This window comes from Canis lupus, chromosome 33 (genome assembly GCF_011100685.1).
Source record: "Canis lupus familiaris isolate Mischka breed German Shepherd chromosome 33, alternate assembly UU_Cfam_GSD_1.0, whole genome shotgun sequence".
NCBI lineage: Eukaryota > Metazoa > Chordata > Mammalia > Carnivora > Canidae > Canis > Canis lupus.
The window spans coordinates 1,540,575-1,554,348 of record NC_049254.1 but is presented as its reverse complement, the minus strand read 5'-3'; the positions used below and the strand labels follow the sequence as shown (position 1 = coordinate 1,554,348).

General features: G+C 32.0%; 1 long non-coding RNA gene across 4 annotated transcripts in view; it reads right to left on the bottom strand.

Annotated features, from left to right (window-relative positions):
- The window catches only part of LOC102153984, a 34,319-nt gene extending 20,814 nt beyond the window's left edge, over positions 1-13,505 (bottom strand). For all 4 annotated transcript variants that reach the window (XR_005383101.1, XR_005383102.1, XR_005383098.1 and 1 more), the window contains exons 1-2: positions 12,561-13,505; positions 2,541-2,643 (exon numbers count right to left, since the gene is read on the bottom strand). This is a non-coding gene — a long non-coding RNA (uncharacterized LOC102153984). The remainder of the gene's footprint in view (positions 1-2,540; positions 2,644-12,560) is intronic.
- Between the last annotated feature and the right edge of the window lie 269 nt (positions 13,506-13,774).

Here is a 13,774-nt window from a genome sequence, read left to right as displayed (position 1 = left end):
ATAAATACTGGGCTAAAAAAAAAAGAAAAAGAAATAAAGATTTAATATGCATATATATTACAGTTTCCCTGAATATACTTTTTCTTTTCACAAATCAATAGATGCCCAACTAATGTTATTTGTTTGTTTCCCCAACTAAGTAATCTATTCCCTCTATAAATAGAGGGAGTGTTTATTATTTGGGATTCATTGTATGTCTACACCTTAGCTTGCCTAATACTTAGTAAATTCCCAGTAAATACTTCACTATTAAAGAAAAAAATTAAAAACAATTTTTGTTTTAAACATGCCACAATAGACACATAAAAGTACTTGAGTATAAATAATAAGGTCTGCTCTATAGACTAACAGAAATCTGTTTAGGGAAATGAACAATGTGATGATTTGGGCTTTTGACTATTTTTCTGGTAAGAATAAGGGTTAACTTTTGTTTTTATTATAAATAATAAAAAGTCACTGTTTCCACCTTGAAAATCATTTTGATTACATTGTAGAAAAATAAAAGAATGAAAAATTAAGAAAGAAAATGCTTTTGTAGTTGTTCTCAGGCAAACTCCATAGATATTTGACAGTCAATTCGCATTTTAGTTGAGAAGAGAGATTTAAATAATGAGGTGTCCATAAAATAGAGTTTTTAAGTTGCTTAACACATGTGTCAATAAAATTGAAATACGTGAAGTATGGAGGGGGAGAAAACACCTGAATTTAAATATGCAACCTGAAACTAGAACAATGCAAAGTTTTATCTTGTGAGGTAATGCCATACAACGCTATAAACTTAAAGTAATTCACACAGATTGTCATGTTGGACACGCTTTTATTTAGTTTAAACAACTCTTCCATTTCCAAAGTATTTGGGTGGCCTTCTCTGATTTACACTTGAACACTGACATGTAAAACATGAGTCTGTGGGGTCTGGAGAGAACACACTAGCACACAACAGATGGAGCTGCTTGTTTATTATCAGGTATAAGTTAATAACATGCAGTCATGTAAAGATCACCCTCAATTCAGCTATTTTTAAGACTGTGCAGTGCTATTAAGTTCAGACATAAAGTGTTATGGCACACATTGATCTCTTGGTGGATTCTTTGCAAATGAGTCATCTGTTCTTTATTTTCAACCATTCTTGACTTAATCCTTTAAATGAAATTTTAACAGAGAATACTTCCCAAAGAACTCATGAGGATTAAATTCATTACAATAATAAATAGTTTTTCCACTTCAAACACTCACAATGGTGAGTTTACAAAATATTATTTTTGTACTAATACTACAAATCAAAACATGGTGTTAGTCCACACCTTTTCACAACAGATACATTAGGATTTGATGAAAACGCTCAAGTTATCCCAGAATGGTCACTCTTACAAATCACAATAACACAAAGAAATCTCTTATTGGAAAGATTTCCATTCAATTTGTAATTTAATTTTCAGTTTGAGATAGTTAACTCCTTTGTGTCTCAGTATTGTTAATACATTGACTCCATGTGCTAAGAAATATTCAAGTGTTTACCTAGAGCTACTGGTAAGATCACATCTTTGTAACTATCGATCTATCTATATAAATATCACAGGAAATAACTGGTAGTATTATTACTAACATACACTAGTATATATTAATCACCTATTAATAGCTAGAGATTTATGCAAGATGTTTTGAGATACTTATGCTTATTGCATTATCACAATTCTAAACAATAGGACTGAAAATTATCCCCATTTTACAAACGAGTTAAGTAGCTTACTCAAAGTCAACATGAGTAAATAAAGCAATGACTGTAACTGGAACAAAATTAAGAGCTCTTTTTTGTCTCTCACAGTCCCCTTTCCAGAGGTACCTTTTGTCTGAATTGCAGAAACAGCAGTATGAAAGGGTGAGCTTTAAAAAACTTGTCTTGAACTCAGGCTTATCAAACAGGATCTATAAGCCCCCAACTCTCCACTATTGACAAACCAGATTCCAGCTATTTAGTTCATCCCTGTTTCCATGTATCTGTTCTTTCTCTTTCTATTGTTCCTAACACTTTACTTCTTTAGTTTTTCTGCTACCTAATCTTCACTACTGGGTTCAATGTCCACATCTGCAAAGCCTTCCCCTATAGTCCAAACCCCTATTAATCTCTCTTTTGTGATAGTGCCATTACTATATTGTCTTTCTTTGTTTTATACAGACTGTTTTATTCACCTAAAAAAAATAAAATCCACATTTTAACAAGTTGCTATATATATATATATATATATATATATATATATATATACATTGAAATTTTAAGCTTTTTTCTATACATGTTCATATATATTTATATATGATATCACATAACAGAATAATACCCAAAGGGACAAATTAATTGCCTTTGTAAAATTAGCAGAACCAATACATTCCCATTTGTATTTTGATAATATACATATTATAAACAAGAAAATGTGTTAGCTATTTTAACATCACAAGGTATTGACAATCATTAATTGTCTATTGAAAGCCATCCTGCATCCATTTTCCCTATTTTACAATAAAAGAAAATAGATTTAACTCACATTTTGGCATTGATTTGATTGTGAACAAAAAAATGTGAGCCACTCATAAAAGATCCATTCCCCTTGACATTGATTGACTTAGGTATGAGCATGTGGTGCAGACCTGGTGGATACAAATTAAGAGACATCTGTTGAGGCATTTCCTTGGAAAGTTTTCTCAATCTTAAAAAAGGAATAAATTTTGGGCCCTTGTATGTAAAGTAAAATGATGATGCCTAGAATTTCTGCAGCCATCTTATGACTTTGAAGGAAAACACATAGAATTTCTAAATTAGTACATTGAGTTTCTAAATCAGTCATTCTGAAGCCACACTTTCTCCAGAAATTCTGTGATATGAACTAACAGATCTTATTCTATGAAAGAATAAATCTCACTTTTGAGCTATATTTGGTTAGGTATCTTATTACTTGTAGCATAATGCAACATAATTGCTATAAATAGCCTAAGATACAAGTATTATATTATCTCACTTATATGTGGAATTATAATAACAACAACAATAAAAATCAAACTTATAGAGAACAGATTAGTGGATTCTCGAGGTAGAGGGTAGGGAATGAGTGAAGGGAGTCAAAAGGTAGAAACTTCCAGTTATAGAATAAGTAAGTCATGATAATGTAATGTATAGCATAGTGACTATAGTTAATAGTACTATATTGCATATTTGAAGGTTGCTAAGAGAGTAGATAAAAAATAAAAAATAAAAAAAATAGGGGATCCCTGGGTAGCTCAGCGGTTTAGCACCACCTTTAACCCAGGGCGTGATCCTGGAGACCCGCAATTGAGTCCCACCTTGGGCTCCCTGCATGGAGCCTGCTTCTCCCTTTGCCTGTGCCTCTCTCTCTCTCTTTCTCTCTCTCTCTCAATCTCTCTCTGAAATCTCATGAATAAATAAATAAAATCTTTAAAAAAATAAAAATAAAAAAATGCACATTTCCCCCCATTTTGGTTAAAATAGTAGTATGTGTTTCCATACAGAATGGTAAAAAATTCTGATTGAACAAAGCATTTACCATGATTACCAAACACTTCTTAACCAATAGAAAAAATCATAAAGACTATCAAAGCAAGATGATCTTAATTTAGTCTCTGCTTTTATTTCTTTCCAAATATCAATTTGAGTTCACTTGTCCTATTAAAATGTGTGGGCTTTGAGGAAAAGATGAGCAAAGCATTTCAGATTTGCTAATATAGCACATTTTGACAGGCTGCTGTGCAGAACATGATTGATAATCAGGATGAGAATAGAAATAAAAAGCATAGATGAAATCATGCCAACCTGAGGGAAATAAATGTTCTGATAATCTTTTAATTATTTTTTGAATAAATTGAGCTTAGATGCTTTCTAGAGTTTATTTCACCACTTGAATATATTTTACCTACTCAGAAAAAAATAAAAAAGTTTAAAATCTTTGGTATATTATCATCAAGGCCATATGATATAGAAGACGGCGTGAACACATTATTTGGGATATTTAAATAATATATGTATTTTTCTTCGTTGGTTACAGGTATCGAGGTCTTTATTTTCTTGTCCTTGTGCTTTCATTTTTTGAATTTCCACTTCTTGAAACAAGTTAGTTAACGTCTCTGAAAGCCACTGTTTTCTCTTATGTAAAATTGGATATTATCATCTAATTCACCTAATTATTACATAACTCATCTTAAACAATATATAGAAAATCACTTAATACTTGGTTTAACCTAGGTTTAGGAAGCCTGAAGGGTTAACAACCTTTGCTTAGTGAAATTATTAAGTTTGTAAATTAATGAATAGATTATTTAAAAATAATATTTGGCAGGATATAAGCAAGATGGCCTAATAAGACATTCCTTCTCAATAACAATTTTGTTGTTCATCCACAAACAAAATGCCTTTGTAGGAGCTGGTGGGATTCAACACTAAATGCCAAGTGGCCTGGGAGGAGTCTCACCCATCTGCACATCAAAGAATAAACATATAGACCTTTATCCCAGCAGAGGACCCTCTGGAGACCTGTGAACCGGCTCCAGCTTCTCTTGGCCACATGCTGAAAGCTCCAGGAGGATACAGTCTTGGACAATCACTTAGAGACCAGAGAGAGGCCTTGGGGGAGCTCAGGAATCCAGGGTCCCCTAGAAGACATGGATAAATTCCTAGAAACATAGAATGTACCAAGATTGAATCATGAAGAAATAGAAAATCTGCATGAATTAATAAAAAGTAGGGAGACTAGATCAGTAATTAAATTGATTTTCCTATTCAATTCTACCAAACGTTTAAAGAATGAATACTAATCTTTCCCAAAGTCTTACAAAAAAGGTTGAAGAGGAGAGGACACTCTCAAACTCACTTACAAAGCCAGCTTTACAATGATACCAAAGTCAAATAAGGACTGTACAAGAAAAGAAAACTATAGGCCAATACCCTTGATGAATATAGATATATACACAGAAAAATTGTCAACAAAATATTAGGAAGACAAATTCAACATCATATTACAAGGAACATACAGGATAATCAAGTGGGACTTAACCTCTGTGATTCATGGATGGTTTGACATACACAAATCAATAAATGTGTTATAGTACAATTGTGAAGTAAAAGATAAAAATCATGATAATATCAATGATTGGAGAAAAGTATTTGAAAAAATAGAACATCCTTTCTTGATAAAAACTCTCAAGAAATTAGGTATAGAAGTAATGTATTCAACATAATAAAGGTCATCCATGATGAGCTTCCAGCTGATATCATATGAGAAATTGAAAACTTTCCCTCTAAAATCAGAAACATGACAAGGGTTCCCTCTTTGACTGCTTCTATTTAGCATAGTCCTGGAAGTCCTCACTAGAGAAAGCAGGCAAGAAAAAGAAATAAAAAACGTACAGATTAGTAAGGAAGAAGTAACATAGTCTGTTTGCAGATGATATGATTTTATAAATGAAGATTCTAAAGGGATTGCCAAAAAAACTATTAAAACTAATGAGCCAATTAAGTAAAGTTGCAGGATATAAAATCAACATGCAAAAATCAGTTACATTTTCATAGATTAACATTGAAATAGCTGAAAAAGAAGACAATCTTATTCACAATAGTGCGAAAAACAACGAAATATTCTGGAATAAATTTAAAGAGATGAAATATCTGTACACTAAAAAGTATAAGACTGATGAAAGAAATTGAAGAAGACACAAATAAAGGAAGATATTCTATGTTTATTGATTGGAAGAACTGATATTGTTAAAATGTCTATACCATCCAAACCCATCTATAGATTCAAACCTTATCAAAATTCCAATGATTTTTTTCATAGAAATAGAACAAACCTAAAATTTATATGGAACCACACACCCCCAGAATCCAAACTAATCCTGATAAAGAAGAACAGAGTTGGACACAGTACACTAGCCAATTTGGACACGGTACACTAGCCAATTGCAAAGTATGTTGCAGAACTATAGTGAAAAAAACAGTATGGTGCTGGTGTAAAAATAACCCCATAGAGCCAAGAATATCCAATAGGGAGAGGATAGTCTCTTTAGTAAATGGTGTTGGGAAAACTGGATAATGACATGCAGAAAAATGAAACTGGACCTTCGTCTTAACCACTCACAAAAATTAGTTAGAAACAAATTAAGACTCAAACAGAAGATCTGAAACCATAAAACATCTAGAAGGGAAATAGCATCTTGACATTAGTTTTAGCAACAATTTTTGGGGTATGGAAATAAAAAACACAAGTAGCAAAAGTAACAATCAACAAGTGGGACTACATTAAATTAAAAAGATTCTGCAGAGCCACAAACAAACAAACTAACAAAAATGCAACAAAATGAAGAAGGCATCCTATGGAATGGGAGACAGTAATTGCAAACCAACTGACAAGAGGTTAATATCCAATATACATGAAGAACTTATGCAATTCAATAGCCAAAATCCCCAAATAATCTGATTAAACAATGGCAGAGGAACCGAATAGATGTTTCTTCAAAGAAGGCATCCAAAAGGTCAACAGGTACAGGAAAAGTTAACTTCCTCAGTCATCAGGGAAATGTAAATCAAAACCACCATAACATATCATCTCACACTTGTCAGAACAGCCATTATCAAAAGACAAAAGATAATAACAGTTGGCAAGAATGTGGAGAAAAGAAAACCCTTGTGCACTCTTGGCGGGAATATAAATTGGTTCAGCTTTATGAAAACAGAATGGAGTTTCAAAAAAAAAATTAAAAACAGGACTACCATGTGATCCAGCCATTCACTTCTGGGTATATATCTAAAGGAAATGAAATCAGGTGATCCAGTAGGTATCTTAACTTCCAAATTCATTGCAACAGTATATGCAATGGCCAAAACATGGAAACAACCTAAGTGTCCATCCACAGATGAATCAATTAAAAAGATGTAAATATTAGTACAACGGACTATTATTCAACCCTGAGAAGGAAGGAAATCTGGCCATTCATGACAACCTGAATGGACCTGGAGGGCATTATGCTAAACAGTGAAGTTAGACAGAGAGACAAATACTATTTGATATACCTTATAAGTGGAATATAAAATGATGAACTCATACAACCCAGAGTAGAATGATGACTGTCCGAGGTTGAGTGTGGGGGAAATGCCGAGATGTTGGTCATAGAATACAAACTTCTATTTATAAGATGAATAAATTCTAGGGATCTAATGTACAGCATGGTGACTATAGTTAATTATACTATATTATATACAGTATCATGCATATTATTATATGTGTATATGTATATTTAACATTATTAAATAATATATGTATATATTTAACATTATTAAATAAATAACATGTTACATTATAACATAAATATATTTTTATTGAAAGTTTCTAAAGGAGTAGGGCAATTATGGGAGATGATGGAGGTGTTAACTAACCCTATTGTGGTAATCATTTTGCAATATGTGGGTGTGTCAAATCTTCACATTGTACAACATGAACTTACACAATGTTATGTGTCAATTAAATCTCTATAGAGCTGAATAAAAGATAAAATATTATTTTGTCTGGAGTAATGTTTAAATAATTCTGAAAATAGTTTTACAACTGTGTTTCTTTAACCTGGTACAGTTAGAAAGTTGGTTATGTGATCCATCATGCAAATGTTGTTAGTTGCAGCCCATGGAAATGTGCCTTAAAGAATGGAACTGCTAAGAAACTTACCCTAAGTAAAATGTTATCATGTATATAAATCACACACTAAAAATCACACATATTAAGTAAAACAGCAAATAAATAAGAAATATATACAAATAGATGAAAGTCATATTTAAATTATTGGGACACAGTTCCATGTTATTTAGTAACTCAAAATATAATCTATTCTGCTCTTTATTTAAAATAACTATTCCCATGTTTTAAATCCTGTTGGTTTAAAAAGTTCAGAGAAATTAAAATATTAATTTAAGGACGTTATGATTAATGAAAAATAAAAGAATGCAACCAGAACAGACATCTCTCATAGTCCAATAATAAAATCTGCTAAATTTACAAAAGAAATATAATATTGTTAGGCAAAGACAGCCAAATGAGCTCAGAAGGTGTGAACATTATCTATTTACTCATTTCTTTGAAAAATAATTAGTAATTACTTTCCGGATGTCAGATTCCATGCCAATTTCCCTGGCAGTTTACAGAATTAAATAAAGCAAAGCCTCTACTTTCAAGAATGTTCTATCCAGTAACTGTAAAGAGTATATAAAAGAAATTAGTTGAAGAAAATTACACTTCAAACAATGTCAGTTGATAGAGTGAATGCAAACACAAGTTTAAGAGCAAACTCAGAGCTGAAAGCCTAACAGGAAATCAGGAAGCAGTAAAGACAAGCTATTAGGATAAGCTGTCATTCAAGCTGGCATTGATGACAATATTATGACTTTCCTCCACAGATGACTATGACAGATTATCATGAGAAACAGGGGAAGAAGCAAAAAGAGGGCAACACTAAATGTATCATTTCCGTATTCAATGAATAAAGCAAAAAATGAAAATCGCCTCTAGAAATAACAACTCTTTCACTTTCACTTGCACTTATACTATTTTGACAGATAACCTAATAGCACTTAATATTTCTAAAGGGAAATTTTGTTTCTTCTAAGCATAATTTAGGATATTAAGATATTAAAAATATATTTGCTTAGATTTTACAAAATTTAACTTGTTACACATGAGAAGATTGTATGGGATGTGATTTTTGATTCCCACTAGAGAAAGAAAATGGCAAATGAGTTTTTCATGTTGAGAAAAATAGTAGACAAGGTATGCATAAAGAGTTAGCTCTTCCCTTATTTGATTCTAAGTAAAGGAAATTAATTGTATTTGTCTTTGTTGTTCTGGCCTCTTAATCAGAAGGAAAAATATATTGACAGATAAAATGCTTATCCATGTCTTTATTTTGCAAGAGAAGTAATAGGTAACAACTTTTCACTGGTAACAACTATTTGAATTGCAGGCATAACAGCAAGAAAAAAATACTGACATGCCAGCTTGATGGAAAGAGACTATGGAAAGCATCTGACTCAGGGTGAAACGAGTGAGGCAAAAGGTGAAAAAATATTAGTTGAATGAATAAAGAATGAATATAGAAAGTACAAGGCCATTGATTTTAACTGCTTGGATTCCATTTTATGAATATACTAAAATTTATCCATTTTCTTATTCACTCATGTTAATTGGTTCTATTTTCATTAATAAATATTCCCATAATTGTCTTACATATGTGTTTAGTAGACACCTGTGTGAAGTTCACTAGAGTGGAACAACTAGAATAGAAGTGCTGTGTCATATGGGATGCATGCCTTCTATTTCAGTGTCATAAGAAAGCTAGAGAAGTTCCTTCATATTTAGATATAAATTGCACTGTATGTTACAATAGTGTAAAATTCTTATAACCATTTCAGATGCACTAACCAGTAAGGATTAGATGTTAGAGGATATGTTTAGAATGCTGACTTAAAAAATGAACAAACAAACAAAAAAAAAAGGACAAGTTGATCTCCACTATGACTATCATCCTTATGTATTCCAATGTCAATAGTTTCCTAGAGTGCATTAACAAGAATTTTGAGGCCGTGATTAAGTTTCAAAGAAAGTTTTGTGGTTCAAAATGTTTGTCTTGTTTGGGTGTGTTGGGAATTTTGAGGAATGTAATAAGTATTTGCCATTCCATGAAGTGGCTCTATAATAGACTCAGAGAGAATGGTGCAGAATTTCTAGAATTTGGCATTAGTTGGAATATAGTTTTTTTTTTAATATATAGCCAATGAGTGTGCTAGTTTTTTATTCTTAAACAATAGTAATTTTAGTAAGAATATTTTATTATTTCCTTGTACATGTTGATACACTTATCTTTTATATTGCTAATATAAAGAAAAAGTGAAATCTGTTCGATAATTACACACAAAAATAAGAAATATTATATAGTAGGTCTGTTTTTAACTTACTGGATATTTCCCATTATGGTTATTTTTCTTTGATCTTTGGGGAGTTTATGGATGTACTCAGTTTCTTCTGGAAGGTGATTTTACCAAAATATGATGGCTCACTAAACAGTAATACTTTGTCAGATATTGCAGATACACGCATGCATACACAAACATGTAGACAATGTGTATTTTGCTTAGAAATTACAGCATGGTTACACGGCTACAAGTTGTTTTATTTCATTTTTGAAGTTATTTTTTACTCTTCTTGTTTATTTTTCTCATGAAGACATATTTATTCATGAATATATATTAGGTAGCTGCTATATTCCAGCTATGTGCTTTGCAAAGATTAATATAGCTTGGGTCAATATTTTTATTTTATAGAATTATATGGTCTCAATAAAACTAAAAGCCTTCTATTAATAAATTTTATGAGTAAGTATTAGTAAGTATTCAGATCAATATATTAAGTTGGGTTTATATTATTCATTCAAAAAATTCCCAAATTAATATATAAATAAAGATCTATCACATAAAAATAACTTGAGAGAATAATTTTATGAAAAAGGAGAAGTAAGCTATAAAACTTTCAAGTAATAATGTTTATTGGCAATCAGAATATATAAAACTAAAGATAATCACTGATCAAAATAATTGGAGTATATCTCCATTTTTTAAATTTATTTATTTTATTTTTATGTAGTAGTAAAGAATCACTGCTCTTGTACACACTAAAGTAAAACAAAATGCAAAAGTAATAATATGTGTCCATTTGATACAAAAAGTTGTAGTCTGCATCAAACAAATGTAAAAATATTAGCATTTATAAAATGTCAAGGATAGCTTGTAAAAAAACAGTTGGTTCTAAAAACTTAGCAAGATTTTGACATTGTTATATAAAATCAATTAGGTAGCCATATAGATACTAAAAAATAATAGTTGTATTAACTCATGTTTTTTTTTCTTTCCTCTTTTCATTTCAGAGACCATTAGAATCACCGACTTAGTCACACTTGAAAAGCAAAAATTATTTTTAAAGAGTTTAAAGTACATTCTAGAGCCTTATTCCAAAATAACAGCATTCTTTATATTTTTAAAAGGGAATATGTGAAAGACTCAGCTCCCAAACAACCCCCTTTGAAGATGAAATCATGTGAATTGTTAGATGTAATGGCATGACAGTAAGAGCCTGGAGATTGTCCAATGTAGTCCTTTTGAGATGGGTTATACCCCCTGAAGGAGATGATGCATCAAAGGCCACGGAAATTTTTTAAAGATTTTATTTATTTGAGAGTGCGAGCACAAGCTGGGAGAGGGGCAGAGGGATGCGGAGAAATGGACTCCCCACTGAGCCGGAGGGTCCTGAAATCATGACCTGAGCTGAAGCCAGATACTTAACCCACTGAGCCACCCAGGCGCCCAGGCCACAGATTTTCTAAATGTCATTTTACCAAGTATTTCTGTTGAAAAGACTATAAAATAAGAATTGATGCTTATTTTTCTTTCTTTTTAAAAAATATTTATTTATTCACGAGAGACAGAGAGAGAGAGAGAGAGAGAGAGAGAGACAGGCAGAGGAGCCCGACATGGGACTCAATTCGGGGTCTCCAGGATCATGCCCTGGGAGGAAGGTGGCACTCAACCACCGAGCCACTGGGGCTGCCCGATGCTTATTTTTCAAGAATGAGAAAAGAGTCTGCAACTTTCTCACAAATATGTGCCATACAATAGATGCTTTCTCAGGCATCGACTGGCTTGTATCCCTATATAGAGTTCCTTCCTTGATGGTTGATAATGAAGTTTTATGGTTATTGTTGTTATCTATGTTTCCAACCAGAGATATGTTTATTGAATTGCGGACGGATCTCAAAAAAAATATGGCTCACCTTGTTTCCCAATACTCAGACTCCCAGCTTCTGCATTTTATTGCTATTATCAGGGAATTGTTTTAACCTATGCTCAAATTCTGCTATTATGTATGTATTTGTTAATGTTTATTGAAAAATAGATTCCTAAGAAATTGCAATCACGTTACAAACAGATATTGGGGACCCCTCACCAATTCTCCTCAAAACGTTTATCTTGTGTGACTATAGTGTAATATCAAAATAACAAAAGTGATATTGGTACCATGTGTGTTTATTGTTGTCATGTTATCACAAAGAATCATGTAACTGCCACTGCAATCAATAGGGAGTTATTCCGTCACCACAAACATCACTCTGCTACCCTTTAATGCCCGAAAATTCCTATTCCCCCCCAAATACTAATCTGTTATCTAACTGTGTAATTATGCCATTTCAGAAAGGTTACATAAATCAAATCAAATCAAATCTGCCACATTCTGAGATTTTTTTTCTCTCTACAGATTGTTCATGAAATCTACCCAAGTTGTTGTATGTATCAAGAGTCACTTAAATACTTTATTAGAATTCCCTTTGATCAATCTTTAGTGTTTCTGAATGGATTTCTTCATATTGATTTTTAGTAGTTATTCTAGGTATTACACTTAAGTACATAATTTATCATCATGTGCTAACATAGACACTTAACCAGTTGAAGTGAAGTATAGAAAACTCACCTTCATTTAAAATCTTTTCACCCATTTATAATATAAACGTTCAGTAATGTTCAGTACTTCTATACCTTGAGAAGCACATCAGAATAATATTATAATTTCTTCTTTAATTCTCAAAGATAATTGAGAAAACTCAAGATATAAAAGTCCATTATGTTTACTCTTTTTTTTTTTTTTTTTACTCTTTCTATTGTTCTTTCTTCATTTCTAATATTCTGTTTCCTTCTTTCATCATTTTCTTTGTTTTGGGAGTTTTCTTAAGCCACTCTCAGGGTAGTTCTGCTTGTGACAAACCATTTTTAGTTTTTCATTGTCTGATAATGCCTTAATTATCATTATTAAATTATACTTTGGGAGGAGATAGGATTCTAGGATAGCAATTTTGTTTGTTTGTTTAATTACCTGAAAAACAATATGAAACCTCTTTGATTTCTGATTAGAAATCCACTGTTTCGTTAATAGTTCCTCATAGTAAGGTATAGTTTTTCTCACGCTCCCTTCAAGGCTCTGTTTTCTTGTCTTTAGTTTTGAGATGGTCTTAGCATGGATATCTTTGGTTTATCCTGTTTTGGGTTCCTCTGCTTCTTTTATCTGTAGTCTTATGGGTATTTTGTTTGCTTCCCAAATTTGGGGCTTTTAGCTATTGTTTATTTAAAAACTTGTCCAGCACCACTTACTTTTTTTTTTTTTTCTTCTTCTGAGACTTTGATGGCAGGTACTTTAGATCTTTTGTTACCGTCCCATGGGTCTCTGAGGATCTGTTTATTTTCTGTTTCTTTCTGCTGTTCAGTCTGGGTTATTTCTATTGTTCAATCTTTAACTTCACTGATTCTTTCTTCTGTTCTTTCTCTTCTATTGTCGAGCACGTACATTGAGTTTTTATTTCAGTTATTTTATGTTTATTTCTAAAATTTTTATTCAGTTCTTTTTATATTTTATGTTTCTTGGTTAAGACTTTCTATTTTGTTTTCATTTGTTTGTAATTTCTTTTTTTTATTGAAGTATAACTGGGGGCAGCCCGGGTGCCTCAGCGGTTTAGCGCTGCCTTCAGTCCAGGGCCTGATCCTGGAGACCTGGGAAATGAAAGAAACCCATCACACCAGGAGTCAGAAAAATCTCAGATTGAATCACAAAAGACAAGTAGTAGATATTAACATTGATCTGATGCTGATGTTGGAATTATTTAGCAATGTTTTCAAAGTAGCTGTTATAAAAAC